This window comes from Lissotriton helveticus, chromosome 8 (genome assembly GCF_964261635.1).
Source record: "Lissotriton helveticus chromosome 8, aLisHel1.1, whole genome shotgun sequence".
Taxonomy (NCBI): Eukaryota; Metazoa; Chordata; class Amphibia; order Caudata; family Salamandridae; genus Lissotriton; species Lissotriton helveticus.
The window spans coordinates 1,575,630,321-1,575,651,345 of record NC_136069.1 but is presented as its reverse complement, the minus strand read 5'-3'; the positions used below and the strand labels follow the sequence as shown (position 1 = coordinate 1,575,651,345).

General features: G+C 48.4%; 1 pseudogene; it reads right to left on the bottom strand.

Moving 5' to 3' along the window:
• Positions 1 to 19,882: 19,882 nt before the first annotated feature.
• Positions 19,883 to 20,729, bottom strand: LOC144773938 (olfactory receptor 4B13-like; annotated as a pseudogene).
• Positions 20,730 to 21,025: the final 296 nt, after the last annotated feature.

Here is a 21,025-nt window from a genome sequence, read left to right as displayed (position 1 = left end):
GGATCAGTGACATCACTAGCAATACCACTAGTAGCATAAGCAATTGCTGTAGCAGGAGAAATACCAGTAGTGGTACATGTAGAATTCATACTTGTAGTTACTTTAAGAATAAGTGTAGCAGCTGTTACAATTACAATACAATTTGATTCTTTATTCGATCCAGTAAAAACAATCACAGAAGCACAAATAAATACAAGATAAAAAAGTAAATGATTCGTATTTCATTTTATATAAAAAAAAACAACAACACATTATTTCACACACAATAAAAAACTCCTATTTCAGAAGCAGCCCCATAATGTGTTGTGCAAAATCACCTCATAGCAAGCTCAATACTATTTGCAGCCCCCCCCCCCTTCCTCTCTCTCATGCAAGCCCATAAGAACCTGGCTGCCGAAAAGCAGACCAGGGGGTCAGATAACAATTAAAAGAAATATAATGCGACCTGGCATTCTTTAAAATGTTGTTACTTTAAAATTGGTATGGGGTATTCATTCCTTTCTTTCTCATAGAGCACACAAAACAGGACTAGGTGCGATTCAGTTTGTGTTGAGAGGTTATCACACGGGCACACACTTAAAGGGCAAAAACAACAGGTGATGGACAGAATGCAGAACAATGTCATACATTCACCCCAGTACAGAGATCTGAGCCTAAATCCATCGTTTTTTTGCTCACCATGCCATTCCAGTTTGAACCCAGCCATATGCAAATCAGTCTTGACCCTGTGCCCCATGGGAACAGTCCAGCCTGAACTGCCAAGCCAGGTCCTCCCTGGACTGGAAACAAGCATCCAAGGACCGGTTTCGGGCTTTCAGCCCTCTTCAGCCTGGATAGCTTGATTCCAGTGGCATGGAGAGCACGGAACTCACGTCTGAGCATACCCGTCCCACCCGGGGTGACAAATGCAAAAACAACAGGTGATGGACAGAATGCAGAACAATGTCATACATTCACTCCAGTACAGAGATCTGAGCCTAAATCCATCGTTTTTTTGCTCACCATGCCATTCCAGTTTGAACCCAGCCATATGCAAATCAGTCTTGACCCTGTGCCCCATGGGAACAGTCCAGCCTGAACTGCCAAACCAGGTCCTCCCTGGACTGGAAACAAGAATCCAAGGACCGGTTTCGGGCTTTCAGCCCTCTTCAGCCTGGATAGCTTGATTCCAGTGGCATGGAGAGCACGGAACTCACGTCTGAGCATAAACGTCCCACTCGGGGTGACAAATGCAAAAACAACATGTGATGGACAGAATGCAGAACAATGTCATACATTCACCCCAGTACAGAGATCTGAGCCTAAATCCATCGTTTTTTTGCTCACCATGCCATTCCAGTTTGAACCCAGCCATATGCAAATCAGTCTTGACCCTGTGCCTCATGGGTAGAGTACAGCCTGAACTGCCAAGCCAGGTCCTCCCTGGACTGGAAACAAGCATCCAAGGACCGGTTTTGGGCTTTCAGCCCTCTTCAGCCTGGATAGCTTGATTCCAGTGGCATGGAGAGCACGGAACTCACGTCTGAGCATACCCGTCCCACTCGGGGTGACAAATGCAAAAACAACAGGTGATGGACAGAATGCAGAACAATGTCATACATTCACCCCAGTACAGAGATCTGAGCCTAAATCCATCGTTTTTTTGCTCACCATGCCATTCCAGTTTGAACCCATCCATATGCAAATCAGTCTTGACCCTGTGCCCCATGGGAACAATCCAGCCTGAACTGCCAAGCCAGGTCCTCCCTGGACTGGAAACAAGTATCCAAGGACCGGTTTCGGGCATTCAGCCCTCTTCAGCCTGGATAGCTTGATTCCAGTGGCATGGAGAGCACGGAACTCACGTCTGAGCATACCCGTCCCACTCGGGGTGACAAATGCAAAAACAACAGGTGATGGACAGAATGCAGAACAATGTCATACATTCATGCCAGTACAGAGATCTGAGCCTAAATCTATCGTTTTTTTTGCTCACCATGCCATTCCAGTTTGAACCCAGCCATATGCAAATCAGTCTTGACCCTGTGCCCCATGGGAACAGTCCAGCCTGAACTGCCAAGCCAGGTCCTCCCTAGACTGGAAACAAGCATCCAAGGACCGGTTTCGGGCTTTCAGCCCTCTTCAGCCTGGATAGCTTGATTCCAGTGGCATGGAGAGCACGGAACTCACGTCTGAGCATACCCGTCCCACTCGGTGCTCAGACGTGAGTCCCTTGCTCACTTTGCCACTGGAGTCAAGCAAGCCTGGCTGAAGACGGCTGTAATGCCAGAAACCGGTCCTGGGAAGCTTGATTCTGGTCCAGGGAAGACATGACATGGCAGTTCGGGCTGGACTGTTCCCATGAGGCACAGGGTCAGACTGATTTGCATATGGCCATGTCTGAACTGGGGTGGCGGAGTGAGCTAAAGAACGGTGATGGATTAAACCCAGATCAGTTGACTGGGGGTGAGTGTTTGTATTGTCAACGCTCCATCCATCACCACCTTTGGTTTTTCTTTGTTCGCCCTAAGTTGGCAGGGTATGCTCAGACGTGAGTCCCTTGCTCACTTTGCCACTGGAGTCAAGCAAGCCCGGCTGAAGATGGCTGTAATGCCAGAAACCGGTCCTGGGAAGCTTGATTCTGGTCCAGGGAAGACATGACTTGGCAGTTTGGGTTGGACTGTTCCCATGAGGCACAGGGTCAGACTGATTTGCATATGGCCATGTCTGAACTGGGGTGGCGGAGTGAGCTAAAGAACGGTGATGGATTAAATCCAGATCAGTTGACTGGGGGTGAGTGTTTGTATTGTCAACGCTCCATCCATCACCACCTTTGGTTTTTCTTTGTTCGCCCTAAGTTGGCAGGGTATGCTCAGACGTGAGTCCCTTGCTCACTTTGCCACTGGAGTCAAGCAAGCCCGGCTGAAGACGGCTGTAATGCCAGAAACCGGTCCTGGGAAGCTTGATTCCGGTCCAGGGAAGACATGACTTGGCAGTTCGGGCTGGACTGTTCCCATGAGGCACAGGGTCAGACTGATTTGCATTTGGCCATGTCTGAACTGGGGTGGCGGAGTGAGCTAAAGAACGGTGATGGATTAAACCCAGATCAGTTGACTGGGGGTGAGTGTTTGTATTGTCAACGCTCCGTCCATCACCACCTTTGGTTTTTCTTTGTTCGCCCTAAGTTGGCAGGGTATGCTCAGATGTGAGTCCCTTGCTCACTTTGCCACTGGAGTCAAGCAAGCCCGGCTGAAGACGGCTGTAATGCCAGAAACCGGTCCTGAGAAGCTTGATTCCGGTCCAGGGAAGACATGACTTGGCAGTTCGGGCTGGACTGTTCCCATGAGGCACAGGGTCAGACTGATTTGCATATGGCCATGTCTGAACTGGGGTGGTGGAGTGAGCTAAAGAGCAGTGATGGATTAAACCCAGATCAGTTGACTGGGGGTGAGTGTTTTTTTATTGTCAACGCTACATCCATCACCACCTTTGGTTTTTCTTTGTTCCCCTAAGTTGGCAGGGTATGCTCAGACGTGAGTCCCTTGCTCACTTTGCCACTGGAGTCAAGCAAACCCGGCTGAAGACGGCTGTAATGCCAGAAACCGGTCCTGGGAAGCTTGATTCCGGTCCAGGAAAGACTTGACTTGGCAGTTCGGGCTGGACTGTTCCCATGAGGCACAGGGTCAGACTGATTTGCATATGGCCATGTCTGAACTGGGGTGGCGGAGTGAGCTAAAGAACGGTGATGGATTAAACCCAGATCAGTTGACTGGGGGTGAGTGTTTGTATTGTCAACGCTCCGTCCATCACCACCTTTAGTTTTTCTTTGTTCGCCCTAAATTGGCAGGGTATGCTCAGACGTGAGTCCCTTGCTCACTTTGCCACTGGAGTCAAGCAAGCCCGGCTGAAGACGGCTGTAATGCCAGAAACCGGTCCTGGGAAACTTGATTCCGGTCCAGGTAAGACATGACTTGGCCGTTCGGTCTGGACTGTTCCCATGAGGCACAGGGTCAGACTGATTTGCATATGGCCATGTCTGAACTGGGGTGGCGGAGTGAGCTAAAGAACGGTGATGTATTAAACCCAGATCAGTTGAATTGGGGGTGAGTGTTTGTATTGTCAACGCTCCGTCCATTCCCACCTTTGGTTTTTCTTTGTTCGCCCTAAGTTGGCAGGGTATGCTCAGACGTGAGTCCCTTGCTCACTTTATTTATTTATTTATTTATGTTTTTGTATCGCGCTTGAATAGACCCCCGAAGGGGTATCTCCGCGCTTTTGCCTGGTGAAGGAACATAAGATATACAGATTCGTGCTCAGAGGTGACTAAGTGGGGGAGGTGTGTTTTAACTATTAGTGAAAAGATGTGTTTTGAGGGTTTTTCGGAAGGACAGGTGGTTGGTGATTTGTTTTAGTGTCTGGGGGAGAGAGTTCCAGAGAACGGGACCTGTGTGTGCCAGGGCACGACCCCCCTGTCTGGATTTTTTTATTCTTGGTACCTGCAACAGCTGAAGGTTGCTTGAGCGTAGTGATCGCCCAGGGACATAGGGTTGAAAGGTATTGGTCAGGTATTTAGGCCCTGTGCCTATCAGACATTTATGGATGGAGCATAGAATTTTAAATTTAGCGCGTTGCCGCACAGGAAGCCAGTGTAGTTCAGTAAGCAGAGGGTGGGAGGGAGTTCTAGGTGGGACATTAAGAACTAGCCTTGCCGCCGTATTTTGGACTACTTGCAGTTTGTTAAATTGGCCTTCATTAGTTGATAAAAGGAGGCCATTGCAGTAGTCCAATCTGCTTATAACTAAAGCCTGAACTAAGGTCTTTCTGTGTGTGTCTGGGAGGTATGGGAACACTCTTCTCAGAAGACCAATGACCCGAAAACATGTACCGGCGACTTGGTTAACATGATCTTTAAATGTAAGGGCTTGGTCGAATAGCACCCCCAAATTTTTCACGGTCTCTTTCGGAATGGGGACAGGTCCTAGTTCTAGAGGCCACCACTCATCTGACCATAGTTTCCCCGCATCACCAAACAGTAATACTTCTGTTTTGCCAACATTACATTGAAGGCAGTTCTTGGCCATCCACTCTGATACTGCCCTCATTCCATCTGCAAAGGATTGTTTTAAGGCAGGTGTAAAGGTTTTGAAAGGGAACAGAAGTTGGGTGTCGTCGGCGTATGACACCGGGGTGAACCCAAAGGACCTCACTAAGTCGGCCAGGGGGGCCACGTACACATTAAATAATGTGGGGCTTAGGCATGAGCCCTGTGGCACTCCCCTGGTGAGCTCCCTAGTGATGGATTTGTGGGAGCCCAGCCTGACTTCTTGAGAGCGGCCAGAGAGAAAACTCTCCATCCAGGACAGAGCCGCACCCCCCAATCCCACTTCCCTCAGACGACCGAGAAGCACTTCGTGAGACACCGTATCAAAGGCAGCAGATAAGTCCAACAGCACCAGAATCATAGACCCCCATCATCCAGTGTCATCCTGATGTTCTTGGTCACTGCTAGGAGGGCTGATTCGGTGCTGTGGTTTGGCCTGAACCCAGATTGTGATTGGTCCAGGCCATCCGTTGCCTCAATATGATTTGATAAGTGGATGTTAACATGCTTCTCAGTCATCTTCCCTATGTGTGGTAGAAGGGAGATGGGCCGCAGGTTAGGGAGGTCTGTCCAGGGAGAGGCTGACTTTTTCCTTATTGGGTTCACCACCGCCACCTTCCATTCCCTTGGGACTTGACCTTCAGTCAGTGAGATGTTCATCACTGACTGTATGGAGGGTCCCAGGAGGGTGATCAGAGGGGAGAGCATTTTAGCTGGAAGGAGGTCGTTGGGAGACCCAGTTTTTATATGGTTGATAAGGGGTGGTAGATCAAGATCGCTAACTGGTGGGAAAGAGAGTAGTAATTTTTTATTCTGAATTGGCAGACCTATAGGGAGGGGGAACGTGATTCCAGCACCGTTGGACGCTAGGATTTTGTTATAGATGAGGTTGATTTTGTCCTCAAAGAACATAGAAATCTCGTTACAGAGTACTTGGGAGAATTCATCGGGGCTCTCGCTAGCTGTGGGTTTTACAAAACTCTGTAGTATTTTGAACAGCTCCCTTGGACAATTGCCTGCCTCTGCTAATTGTGAGGAAAGACTGTTCTTCCTAGCTTGCTTTATGTTTTTGTAGTAGGTTAACTGGGCCTTTTGATAGATTATCCTTTTCTCCTCAGTTTTTGATTTCCTCCAATGCTTTTTCTAGACGCCTGCATTTCTGTTTCTCTGTTCTGAGATCAGAGGAATACCATTTTTCTTGCTTAGTTGGAAGATATTGTTTGTGAGGTTTTAATGGGGCCAGAGTGTCAATGGCTAATTTTAGCGAATTGTTGAGTTTTCCTAATGCAGTGTCAGCTGTGTCTTCATCAGTGAATAAGGGTTGTATCCATTTATCCCGCACATTTTCCACTGATATTTTGTGCCATTGACGGCGCAATATTGGCGGTAACAGTGTTTTATGCAAGGGTTTTGTAGGGCCAGTCAAAAGGAAAAACTCTATCAAAAAGTGATCGGACCAGAGGATTTCTTTGGCCGGGAGGCATTGTATTTTTGTACAGTTGGAAAATAGAGAGTCTAGGGTGTGGCCACCTATGTGGGTAGCACCAGTATTTATTATTTTTAACCCTAGGTTAGACAGATCTGCTGTAAGTGAAATCGTTTCAGGGTGTGCCGGATTATCCATGTGTATATTAAAATCTCCAAGGACGATAAAGTCCTCCTTGGCTTTAAAATGTGGGGCTAAAAGCTCCAGCAGGGATAGGGCAAAGTCAGGTTTGGATCCTGGAGGGCGGTATACCAGAGCGCCTTTCCAAAAGGTGTGACCCTCCGTTTTGATTTTGAAGATCATTATTTCCAAATGGGGACTTGACCTTTGATCTATGATTGTTACATTGAATGCATCCTTATATATGATGGCTAAGCCACCACCAGTTTTAATTGTTCGGTCAAAGTGAATAATTTTGTAGCCTGAGGGGACCCCTAGAGTAATAGCTGTGACTGTGTGGGGTTTCATCCATGTCTCGGTGAGAAAACATGTGTCAGGCTGCATGGTGTTGATGAGATCCCATACCTCTGTTTGATGTTTTGGGAGGGACCGGACATTTAAAAGGAAGCATTTTAATCCCTCTTTTTTGGGAGCATTGCTTGTTGCACTCATCCTGACGGGTAGGGATTGAAAGCGGCATGTTAGGCATGAGAAGCAACCCTCAAGTTGTAAACAGGGAATGTGTGTGCCGCAATTTTCTCTTGGTTGTAGACCACGAAGAGTTTTGGCAGAGTATGTAATATTTCTGGTACCTGCGATGCCTGCGTGGTTGGTTGGTGAGACCATAGCCCCTATGCCTCGTCCTGTCGCGGACGGGCGCAGATGGGCAGCTCTTTGGCTGGTCTTCGGCGTCGCTGCGGCGCCGCTGCGCGCGTCCGCTGCGCGCTAGTGGGGGGCGATGGCTAAATAGGCCAGCAAAACGCAACCACTAGAGCGCTGAGCGCTCAGGAAGTGCCCCAACAGGAAGTGCCTGGCTCTCCCTGACCCGCCCTCCGCGCAACGGTATTGGCTACCGCGTCGGAACGGGGCGGGCAGGAGTCAAAGACGAGCACAGGCTTCCTTCAAGTGACTGTTTCCTCCCCCCTTGTAATCAGGAACGAAGAAAATACTGGAAACGACCAGCAAATGACCAGCAAATGAGGTGTTGGTTCAGTGAGTGTAAGTGAAGTGGTTTTAAATTTTAAAATGTACAGGAAAAGTAAAATAGTTCCGTTTTCAATATGCAAATAACAACATCGTTTTTAACTCAACAAATGTTTTAAAATATACTCAAGCAGGTAATTTCCTTACACTCGCATACATCAATATTTGGGCTCAGCGTGAGGCACGATAATAGTTACCTTCAGCAGACAAGCGGAACGGGGACTCTGCCACCGTCACCCTTCCGCAGCCTGCTGTTTGATTGGGCTCCGCCTAAATAGGCCAGCAAAACGCAACCACTAGAGCGCTGAGCGCTCAGGAAGTGCCCCAACAGGAAGTGCCTGGCTCTCCCTGACCCGCCCTCCGCGCAACGGTATTGGCTACCGCGTCGGAACGGGGCGGGCAGGAGTCAAAGACGAGCACAGGCTTCCTTCAAGTGACTGTTTCCTCCCCCCTTGTAATCAGGAACGAAGGAAATACTGGAAACGACCAGCAAATGACCAGCAAATGAGGTGTTGGTTCAGTGAGTGTAAGTGAAGTGGTTTTAGATTTTAAAATGTACAGGAAAAGTAAAATTGTTCCGTTTTCAATATGCAAATAACAACATCGTTTTTAACTCAACAAATGTTTTAAAATATACTCAAGCAGGTAATTTCCTTACACTCGCATACATCAATATTTGGGCTCAGCGTGAGGCACGATAATAGTTACCTTCAGCAGACAAGCGGTACGGCCACTGGAGTCAAGCAAGCCCGGCTGAAGACGGCTGTAATGCCAGAAACCGGTCCTGGGAAGCTTGATTCCGGTCCAGGGAAGACATGACTTGGCAGTTCAGGCTGGACTGTTCCCATGAGGCACAGGGTCAGACTGATTTGCATATGGCCATGTCTGAACTGGTGTGGCGGAGGGAGCTAAAGAACGGTGATGGATTAAACCCAGATCAGTTGACTGGGGGTGAGTGTTTGTATTGTCAACGTTCCGTCCATCACCACCTTTGGTTTTTCTTTGTTCGCCCTAAGTTGGCAGGGTATGCTCAGACATGAGTCCCATGCTCACTTTGCCACTGGAGTCAAGCAAGCCCGGCTGAAGACGGCTGTAATGCCAGAAACCGGTCCTGGGAAGCTTGATTCCGGTCCAGGGAAGACATGACGTGGCAGTTCGGGCTGGACTGTTCCCATGAGGCACAGGGTCAGACTGATTTGCATATGGCCATGTCTGAACTGGGGTGGCGGAGTGAGCTAAAGAACGGTGATGGATTAAACTCAGATCAGTTGACTGGGGGTGAGTGTTTGTATTGTCAACGCTCCGTCCATCACCACCTTTGGATTTTCTTTGTTCGCCCTAAGTTGGCAGGGTATGCTCAGACGTGAGTTCCTTGCTCACTTTGCCACTGGAGTCAAGCAAGCCCGGCTGAAGACGGCTGTAATGCCAGAAACCGGTCCTGGGAAGCTTGATTCCGGTCCAGGGAAGACATGACTTGGCAGTTCGGGCTGGACTGTTCCCATGAGGCACAGGGTCAGACTGATTTGCATATGGCCATGTCTGAACTGGGGTGGCGGAGTGAGCTAAAGAACAGTGATGGATTAAACCCAGATCAGTTGACTGGGGGTGAGTGTTTGTATTGTCAACGCTCCGTCCATCACCACCTTTGGTTTTTCTTTGTTCGCCCTAAGTTGGCAGGGTATGCTCAGACGTGAGTCCCTTGCTCACTTTGCCACTGGAGTCAAGCAAGCCCGGCTGAAGACAGCTGTAATGCCAGAAACCGGTCCTGGGAAGCTTGATTCCGGTCCAGGGAAGACATGACTTGGCAGTTCGGGCTGGACTGTTCCCATGAGGCGAGGGTCAGACTGATTTGCATATGGCCATGTCTGAACTGGGGTGGCGGAGTGAGCTAAAGAACGGTGATGGATTAAACCCAGATCAGTTGACTGGGGGTGAGTGTTTGTATTGTCAACGCTACGTCCATCACCACCTTTGGTTTTTCTTTGTACACACTTAAAGTGGTCATAAATTTTTCATGGATAACCTAACATCAACGATATCATATTCATACGAAATCTCAGTAGTATGAATTTATGTTGCAGACTAGTAACATTTGCTAAATTAAAGTACCCTCCCTCTATCAGTGGTGGGCTCTGATGATAGGTACAGACATCTTGTTTTTCTCGGTTATTTTCCTTCCGCTTATATTCTGCCCTTGATAAAAACATGTTGATTACATTTTGCTTTGGAACCTTTCTGCATGCCAATGGGTCCTTAAATAAGTCAGGAAGACCAATATCCTTCAACACTGATTCTACATAGTCCAGCCACCTTGACCTTCTGTGGTTGTCCATACTTAAGCAATTCCTTATTATAGTTTGGGTCAGGGTCGCTGTGTCACTCAGCCAGATTGAGAGCCACAGAAGGATTGGGGCTAACTGAATTGAATCTGCAATGTAGGGCAGGCCCAGTTCAAAATGTAAGATGCAATTAGAGGAAGACAGAGGGAGGCCCACTATGGACTTAAAAAAGTTATTTGCAATAGTTTGGAGTGAGTCTGTCGCTACCATATCCCAGACACCAGCCCCATACGTTACTGCCGCTTTTGCTTTAGCCTGATAGATGTTCTTTATCAGAATTAATGGTCTTGCACCCAATTTTTTGGTAAAGGATTTTATGGTGAAAGACTTCTCTCCATTACCAGCTTCCTTCCACCAGCTTTGACCATGATAGATTTTTATCAAACAGGACCCCCAAATAGGGAAAAGTATCAACCACCTTTATTCTTCCAGAGTACGCATGTAGGTACAGGGTTTTGCCTCTTTTTCTTGCCCCGGCTATAATTACAAAGGACTTAGTTTGATTTACCTTCAGATCTATTGAATCCATAAAGGATAAATATGCGGTTATCAAACATTGTAGGGCTAGCCCAGTTCTAGCGATCAACACTGCATTGTCCGCGTAAGCCAATATAGGTAACAATTGGGAGTCAAACGCGGGGATGTCCCGTGTAGCCACCGTGAGTGCATCCTCGACTCCGTTTGTGTAAATGGAGAAGAGGAATGGGGCAAGGACACAGACCTGCCTTACCCCCCAGGCGATTTTAAATGGGCGGGTACGGTCCCCTTTCTTGGCATAACGAACTGATGCCGTGGCATTTGAATACAGCTGTCTGATGAAATTAATTATAGCTGGTTCAACCCCCATGTCCTCCATTATATTCCATAACTTACATGGACCACACTTTGAACGCTCCCAACAGGTCCATGAAAGCCATCTAGATCTTTTACTCCTTCACTCTGATATATTTTCTGTTGTCAGTGCTAAATTCAAGCACTGATCCACCTTAACCCTTCCCTGTTGGAACCCATACTGGGCCTGGATTAAGATGTTATTCTCCTTGTCCCACCCCTCTAGCCTGGAAAGGAGGTGCCGGTCCATAAGCATCGATGTGGTATCCAGCAGGGAAATTGATCTATAGTTCTTTAGGTTTGCCCTATCCCCCTTTTTGTCGATTGGAACAATAACACCTCTGACCAAGAGGGTGGAGGACCAGCTAGAGCTATACTATTGAGGACTTTTGTTAATAGGGATGCCCAAAGGCCTGGTGTTTCCTGAAAAAAGTCAATTGGAACACCATCGGGTCCTGGGGACTTTCCAGTGCTAAATGACATAAGACATTTTCTAACTTCAGTGAGTGAGAAGAAGAGAGGGACCTGTAGGTTTGGCTCTGTGGTAAGAAATAGTGTCGGAGGGTGAGTGTTTGGGGCAAAGATATTTTCAAAGTGAGCCAACCATGCATCTTCATCTACATTGGTGTCTATTGTGGGATCTCAGGAATTTTTAAAATGTGGTGCATTTACTATTTTCCTGAAATCTCGACTGTTACCTGTATTAGCTGCCTCTTCAAGATCCGCCCTGGGTCTAATTTTCAAGGCAGACAATATGGGTTTCTTGCTTTTGTACAAGGAGAGTCAAACCAGCCCCTACCACTCCCAGTATTTGACACTTATGTGCATGTAGGGGCCAGTTTTACCTTCTCTAATAGGTCACAAAATGAGGACTCCACTGCCACTGGGTCAGCATCTGGTTCTAGGCATGTTGATATGTTGCACTGTAAGGTTGATAACATTTCTGGGTTCATCTTTATTTTATCAATATAGGCCCACTTTAGTTGAAACCTATTTCTCCTTGCCACAACTGGTGTTCCAACTTTCTGATGGCAGGTTAAGTCCCTTGGGAGTATCTTTAACTGTAGGGATAGAATAGCGTGGTCATTAAAAATCGTAAATTGATTTTCTAACTTAGTAGCCCTTATACTAAGGGGGTTAGTAACTAATATGTAGTCAATCGTTGACTCAGACCCCTTTCTCTGGAAGGTTCCCCGAGTTGCCTACCAGTGGGTCTGGATCATTGATTACCACCATATTTAAGGATGATAAAATCCTATTTAAACAGTTTCCATATTCATTGTGGGTGAAATGATATATGGAACTTCCCCCATGTCCTCTAACCACATACAGGGACTGCATTGTATCTACAAGGATGTATTTTAAAATCACCCAACCAAATTATGTTGAATGCTTCATTCTTGATATCACTTAAGAGGTTATCAATTGCCTTATCAACCTCACCTACCGCAGAGTGCATATTTGGGCCAAACTCATTGTTATAAAAATTAATTAGGAGCCACATGCCTTCCTTTTGTACCTCAAGTATCAGCAAATGAAAGTTTGAGTTTGAAGATTCGAACTGTGTTACTTTTACTGGTAAGTTATTTGGGAATAAGGTCAAGATGCCTCCCTTAGCCCTCCTCGAGACAGTGGGTTTAGCAAGAGTTTGAAAAGGAGTGTTATCCGTTTACGGAAATTTGCTCCGTAGACCATGCCTCCTGGAAACATGCAATATTGTGATCTTGCCAGAATTTTCGCCAGTTATTTTCATTCAGTTTTGGGGCGATACTTGCCACATTCCATGAGGCTATCTTAAACATAGTTTTATTTGCCCCCATTGTAGATTAGGTGACACTAGACTCTCTGTGGTGACAGGGACCGTAATACCCTGACCCTCATGCCCCTCTCTGGAGTTTAACTCAGTTGGGTGTAGTCAATCGCATGATTCTTGATCGGACAGAGGGGAGAATCATTTCTCCAGCCTCAGTCCCAATGCCCCAAGATTTCCCCATGAGTTCATCCTGTGCCTGGACCTCCCTCTGCGGTGGTCTCCCTCCTGGAGCCAGCGGAAAAAGAGGTCTGTAAAAATATTCCAGTGGTAGCACAGTAATCTGGGACCTCTTAAAGGAAACTTTGCATAGATGCTCTAGTAGGGATCTAACAACACATTTGTTATTAAAATCTCAAACCACACAATATCCCAACATTCCTTTCCTTGCTGTGCCCACCCAGGCTATCCTTCAAGCCATAATCATTTGATTTAGGAGACAACTGCCTCTGGACCCACTTCATTCAGGTGCCGCATCAGCCAGTGGAGGGCTTTAGACAATAGTTGGTCTGTAGATTCTGTTTGACCCTCCCTCAAAGGTGGTACATTCCCGGGCACCAACACCAGTGGGGATGCTGCCGGGGGAAAATGTAGAATCTGAGATCCAGTGGCCATAGTTCCGATATTGAGTCTTTCCTCCCTCCGGTAATCAACTCTTCCCCACCCCCCTAGCGGGGTTATGCCCTGGCGTGTTGAGGTTATATTGGGGTGGTGCCCTTGGCAGTTTGATGTAGCTTCCCCTACTAGGTTCTCTGACCAGGCATTAGAGTTTTGTTGGGAGGCCTGAGTGTGGGAGGTTATACCAGTACCGGTATCAGGGTTGGGATGTAAAGGATTAACCAAGTCAGTAGGTATGGGCACTGTGTTTGGACAGTCCACGGTCAAATCCACTCTACGGGATGCTGGTTGCATATGGGTCTCTGGGTCAGTGAAGGGACCGTTCCTATCATACAGTGCCTCTTGTGCGCAAAAAGTGTGTGTGGCCTGGGACTCTAAGCCAGCTAACTTCTCTTCAATCTGACTTAGTTTTAATGAAATGGGATTCAACATAGTAGAAACCACATTTTCCAGTCTCTGCCACATGTCCTCGTTCGTCATGGGGCACACAGTTGGAGTTACTGGAAGGCTTGCTTCAGCTTGGATAGGATCCATTTAATCACCCCGCCCCCTTGTTTTGGCTGATCTCGAGACTTTCGCTGGTTTCTGTCTCTGTGAGCCAGCACCCCTTTTTTCTCTTTACTGGGGATTCGGGGTTGACTCCCAGGACCTTTTTTGGGCCTTTGCCCACAGTGGATGCTCATATCGTAGTAATTGTCGGTGTTGGGTGTTGGGCTATCAGTCCCGTAAATGTTTCAGTTTCTGCTTCCTGATCTGGTAGGAGAGGTTTTATAAGCGCATTAAATGGTGTCTGGCCCCCCAAAGAAGATCTTTTTTGGGGAATAGGCTCCAAGGATAAACGTCGTTCAGTCAGTTCTATTTCGTGTGCTAAAACAGACATAGCCCTTGTTAAAAAAGAATCGAGGGTTACAGCAATGCTTCCACCTGGCTGATCACTCTGGCCATTGCGCTTGCTCATCCTGAAGGGGACTCTGCAGTAGGATATATTAGAAAAATAACTGCGCACAATACCTTAGTGAAGTCAATGTTAGATGGGACGGGCCCGCCTGTTATGTCGTGGGGCCCTAGGCCCACATGGTGGTAAATGACTGCGACACAGACACGGAGCTTAGCTGAGTTAGTGAGCCACGAGCACGAGCGCTCGGCTCTATTTATTGACTGTGTCAAGTGATGTCGTGACATCAGTGGTGGGTGGGTGTTTAGTGTAGGCTTACAAATTTAACCCTAGCCTGTGTCTGCTAGGACACAACATTCCTCCCAAAATTTGATAAAAATTAAGGAAAGACAAAAGTCCGAATCTGTGGGAGAAAATACACAAATATACAATAATTACAAATTTACATTTAGTCTCTTCAGCTGCTTGCTTGATGACGATGGAAATTGCTGCTGAAACTTTATTTCTTCTTGGCTTGACGTCCTGGTTATCGGTGGGCGTGCTCTCCTTTACTTGCATCGTGGAAGTGTGTTAGTCAGTCCACTGAGATCTTGCTTTTGAGGATAACGTCAAACAGGATGACCAGATATTAGACTTGAAGGATGTTGTCTTCTGCTGGTCCGTCGGTTTCTTCACTGTATGCAGCTTGGCTTTAATTTACAACAGATGGAGTGTTCGAAGGACATTCTTCTCACCAGGGCGCCCCTCTCTCGGGTGTTCTCCTGCCACGAGATGTCCCGGAGGCCCATTTTATCAGGTTTCCACTAGGCCGGGTATTATTCCACAGCGTTGCTCCAACTCCACAGTCTGCATGTGAATGGAGGAGACGATGGGGGTACTACCTCACAAAGTCCGTAGCTCCACCTGAAGGCTAGTTGTTGACTCCTGCCTTCGCGCACAAGTTCCCCATCTTCCTGGGACGTGCAGGTTAGACGGCGATGGATTCATCTCTCGTGTCGGGACCCTCTGCCACCGGTGTCCCTGAGGCCTTTGCCCCTTGGATCTCCACGGGCTGGTGTGGAATGGTCAGTTCTCCTTATTCAGGCCATCTGAGCTCCCTCCGCTTCCAGGTTTCCGCTCGATCCCAAAGGTGGGTGTTGCCAATGGTCCGGCCTGTGCTCTCCTACCGCGCACGGGTTGTCGGGGTCTTGTGAATAGGTGCCTGTTCTGTTCTTGGTGCTATCAGTGTTCTCCTGGACGTGCGGGTCACTGTACACGATGTTGTGGTGTGTCAACTCTTCTTCTTCTTGTAGGTGTGTGGATTTGTTACACCTCTCTTCACCTTTTCCAGGAGTTGTTGAGGATGGCGTCGTGCCACATGACTTCTTACTTCAGTTCTTTTCTTCATGGCATCGTGCCACTCTTCTGCCTTCTCCTTTTCGCGACACGGTGCGGTCACCTTTCTTTCTTTGTCTTGCTGACCAGGCTTCTTCAAACAGCGTGCACTCCTGCCTGTTTCCGTCTGGTCTTGTCCTGTCTTTAGGACACTGTCTTCTCTCTACTCTTCGGTGACTGGACCGATCATTACGATCTTCTCTCTTGCCTCCTATTACTTCTAGTTATTGTTGGTGTTGCGTCCGTCTCTCCAGGTCTTCTGATCTCTCAGTTCACGGACGTCTTCTGGCAGGACATATTCATCCTGACTTGGCAGAATTTCTTCGCTGCGCCTTTATGGCTGGTCAGCATTCCGGCAACCTGTTGGCAGGTCGGCTTTTTGTTTAGGCGCCCCTCTGGCTTGTCGGAACATCCTTTTCTTCTTGGGCGATCTTCTTTGCTACCAGATGGGGTGGACAGCTTCCTCTTCGTGAGTCTTTTTGCTATCCGCGATCATTGGGATCGCCATGTGCTTCTGCTGCAGTGCTTTTTGCGTTGGCGCAGTTTCGCCTGCGCTCTTCGTGTGCTCTGCTTTTTCCGGAGGGTTACTTCACCGCTCCATGGACCTTCTCCAGTGGATGCACTTCTCGTGCTCGCTTCCGGTGAGGCTCTTTAGCTTCTTGGGGCGTTGACCGTGCTTGGTTACTTCGCCTCCTTTTGGCTGTGGGGTAACTTTGCGTTACTCTTCCGTTGCACGTCAGCGTGCATTGAAGTTGTAAGTTCTTGCTTCACTTGGTACCGTCGTGATACATCTTCAGTGTAGCTTTGTTCCTTGCGGTTCATTAGATTCTTTGGCGTTGTCGCTCTTCCATGTACGTGTCGCACTTTTCTTCTTCACACTTGGGTACTTGCCTCGCACGTCTTCTGGTGCTTTCGGTGTGGCTTCCTTACTTTCAGGCGCTGTCCTGTACTGTCCGCGTCCGGGGTACACTTGCGCTCTTTCATCGGTTGCCTTTGGATCTTGCTGCTTGCGGTAGACGGTTCTGACTCTCCCTCGACGTCCAGCGTGAGGTTGTTGTCTCTCCTGCTTTTGCGGTGAGCACCTGTGGCGCCCAGGCGTCACCTCAGCAGTGATGATCGATCTAGTTCTTCGTCCGCGTCGCTGCAGGCTTGTTCTCCCTGTAGGCTTTCCCTTGTGCTTGTTTGCTGATTCTGTGCTTGTTTCCTGTACTAGTCCGTGTTCTGCTTCTGCAAACTGTTGTGGGCTGTAGTCTTTAGTCTGCGTTGTTGCAGGTTTGCCTTGTGCCATGTTTTCTGAGTTTTGGATTAGTTTCCAGGCTGTGATTTCTGCATTAGGTCACTAGGTGGCAGTGTGCTTTGCTGGCAGTCCACGTCGTTGTTCTGGAGCTTTCTTTTCATGGGGCTGCCGGTGCTGGGCTGTGTTCTCTGTTGGAGCCTGTGGCGCTGCAGCCCCTCAGGCTCCACAGGTGTGCTGGGGCCGGTCTCAAGGATGCCAGGTAAGTCATTATTTATTTACTCCTTGTTGTTTGGGCTATGGATGGCAAAGCGTACTTTTCAGCACCTGGTGAGGTGGGGCTTTGTGGCACACTTCGAGGCGGCTCCGGCCGCATGTAGTCTCTTCTTTCCTCCTCCACCCCTCGTAGAAGGCCCTTCAGTTCACGGGCTGCGGGGGAGGGGATGCAGGTGCTACACTCGGCCACCGGCCGATCGCCGTTTCCTCCTTGGTGCTCCCGCCCGCAGCAGCCTCCACATGCTGCGGGCGTTTCGCGCCTCAGTTCAGTCCCCCCTGCCACCTCGGTTTCACGCCGCACACTGCTTCTCAGCCTGCGAGGTGGGCACTCGCATCGTCGGCCTCTCCTGTTGCGCGGGTGGGCTCCGCAGTAGATTTACAGCGCCCCTCACTCTTTCTCTCGGGGGCATGCAGCGGCGGCCGGCGTCATTGCAGTCCGGCCCAGCTTGCTTTCGCTTTCTTCTCCCCGCCCGCGGCACTTCACACACGCAGAGCGGCGGGAGAGACGCTGCAGGCAGGCCGCGGGTGGGCTCCGCTGGCCTTGCTGTAATCATTGCTCGTAGGGGAGGGTTCGCCTCAGGCAGGCCATGGGTGGGCTCCGCTGGCCTTACTCGGTGCCCCGCAGCTCGCCACACGCTGCAGGCGCTTTTCTTTCAGTGTCTCTTAACCCTGCCGCCGCGCTTCACACACCGCGTGGCGGGGGAACGCTGCAGGCAGGCCGCGGGTGGGATCCGCTGGTCTGCCTTGTTTAAAGTTTATTTTCGGCCGCTTTACGCCCGGCGGGGTGCCGACCATGCGGGTCGGCTCCGCTTCTGTGCAGTCATAGGGGGGGTCGCTCCTGGCATCCGCGACCCCCCGGGGCCATTCACAGCCCCTGGGCTCACCTCCGGCCGACGGGCCTCATAGTCTGCTGCGGCCGTGACGGGTGGGCACCGCATGGCGTCATCGTGGCGGGGGTCAGTGGTGGCTGGTGCAGGTGGGCTCTGTCCGGTCCGCTTTCCTTATCGATGACTCGGCCCGGGGCACAGCACGCCCCACGGGCCTCTCGGCGGCGGCCGCCGCCTGGGGGAGGGGCACGATGTCGCCCTTCTGTTCCTTCACCTTGACCCACGAAGAAGGTGGCTGTGGCACGCTGGGGCTTAGCCACTCCTCGTCGCCATTGTTATGTTGTGGGGCCCTAGGCCCACATGGTGGTAAATGACTGCGACACAGACACGGAGCTTAGCTGAGTTAGTGAGCCACGAGCACAAGCGCTCGGCTCTATTTATTGACTGTGTCACGTGATGTCGTGACATCAGTGGTGGGTGGGTGTTTAGTGTAGGCTTACAAATTTAACCCTAGCCTGTGTCTGCTAGGACACAACACCCGCCCTTGGCCCAAGCTTCAACCAGATTCAGCACGGCACGGCACGTCCCGCGCCGCGGGCCGGCAGTGCTGCTTAATGCGTGACCGCGTCAAGGGAGTGATGGGAGCTGTGGTTTCCCCCTCCGGGAGTGCTCCGGCGTTTCTGCCTGCTTTCCGCATCCCAAACGCAACCAAGACACCAGAAGCTGTGGCTACAACCACAGCGGGCCGGCAGTGCTGCCTAACGCGTGACCATGGACAGGGAGTGATGGGAGCTGTGGTTTCCCCCTCTGGGAGTGCTCCTGCGTTTCTGCCCGCTTTCCTTGTCCCAAACGCAACCAAGACACCAGGTGAGGCTGCGGGTAGTTCTTAGAATTGTAGTAGGATATATAACAGTGCAAATAATTTATTAACAAAAGTAGTTAGTGTAGTAAAGCTTAGTTCATCATATTGATGCACCATTATTGGTAGCATGACCTGGAGTAGTAGGGCCAGTAGTGCAAATGAAAACACATACTCCAGAGTTCTGAACATAATGCAAGTAAGAGTATTAGTACTGGTAGTAGTATTTGTGGAAGAGCACTGTTAAAATAGTTTTACAAGTTGTGCTCGTAGTTAAATTAGAAGTGCAATACAGTGAATAGTATTTATTACAGCTCCTTAGGAAAAAATACTACAGCAACAGTAAATGTATTATTACTATTATCACTATACTTTGCTATCCTTAGTAGTCGAACTAAAAGCAATACTAGTAATAGCAGTGATGGAGGACTACTTTAAGAGAGAGAATATTTGTTATTAGGCTCAATATAATGCATTAAACATGTTTCTATGGTTAAAAAGACAGGTGAAAATGTACGCTATGAAATATTCTGCATGACATGGGCCGCCTGTTGTTATTATATGTTTCAATAAAATTCACATGATCCATTTGGTAGTAGATGACTTTGGACTCCATGAAGAAGCTGATCTATGTTCTGTGTGCTGCAACTCATTTCTCAGCTCCCCTTCAGCTTGCATAGGGCATCTTGTAGGTTAGTCACTTGAGGAGTAAACAGCTTTCTCAGTCACGCGTTTTCAGAATTGGCGCCAATGCTTTTTAGCCCATACTGTCTTCTACCCCTCAGCAAGGACCCCGTGGTATTCACATTCTGCCTGAGTCAATGCTTTGTAAAATCCCTTTCCCCAACACAATAATCATAATTTTCCAATCTTTCAGATTAATTCCATACGTGGGCAATGCATGGTCCATAGAGTCCATTGCAAAGACTTACCTCACTCAGCCAACAATCCCGGGGAGACAGAAAGGCACCTAGAAAATAACCTCTTTCCATTCTTTTTTCCAACTGATGGTCAAAGTGTTCAATTTACATAGACCCATATTTTGGTAAAATTACACAATTAAGATTTTGTTTCAACTCATCAGTTTGATCAACTCGGTCTTAATGTTTGTCATTTTAAATCCATACAGCACTGGAGCAACATCATGATACACACAGCATGAGTCAGGCCCCTCAGCTCAAAGCGGTGGAGAAACATTGTAAAGAGGACATCAGCGACAAAGTTCATGGAGACCAAAGGAGGTGTGTAGGTCTGCAACGCTTTTGCCCCCCTTACTTTGAGGCTCGGACACACACTATAAAAATGTCTATGTAAGAATAGATGATCAGTATGGGCATTAGTGCAATAAGGGCTGCAGTTATGAGCAGACAGGCTAAATATATTATTTACAGATGGTTCTATACAAGAGAGCCTCAACACACACCAGTTGTCACAGTAGATTTTTGTTATAGTGTTACAGCACAAGGGGAGCCTGACTGTTAGTGTGAAATTTAAGGTGAAAAGAGCAATTAAATAGCCGTAGGCAGATGCAACCAGGAAATACACAGTTGAGTGTGTCATGATGCTGTGATATCTCAAGGGGTAGCAGATGCACACATAGAGGTCCAGTGCCATGACTACTAGGTTGGTGACCATGTAGGTATGAACGCAGAACAATTGGGTCAAGCAGCACTTAGAAGAAAGTTTGTCATTCGGAGAGGAGGTCAGCAATTAGCTTCGGTAAGAAGGTGGTGCTACCATACATCCCATTTACCACCAAGGCATCAATGAAGATGTACATAGGCTTGTGAAGACCTTTCTGCATGATGGCGACAGCGATGAGTAAATGGTTAGCGATGAGGATCATTACGCAGACAATCAGAGCGCAGACGCTGTAGAAACATGTAATACTGGTCGGTTGTCCATATGCTGTGATCCCAAGCATCCCAAGCATGGAAGGATGTGTAAAATTCCCCATTGTTGAAGATACTGGTAGAATGAATGTCTGGACTCTATGTAAATTAAAATGAAGCACATTGTTACTTTCCGGATTGCAGTTTCATACTATTAAATACTAGTACTTAGTGGTGGCATTACTGTTTTGGAATAGTAAAGCAGTAGTTGATCAATGGTTTCATTATCACCAATGATGTGTTTCTCATTGAGCACAGTGCCATATTACTGTAGATCACACTAGCACAGCTTTGCAGTCATTAAGGTTTACAGTTCTGTTGAATGACCGTTTGCCTGGGCAGGATAATACTCTCAGCTATA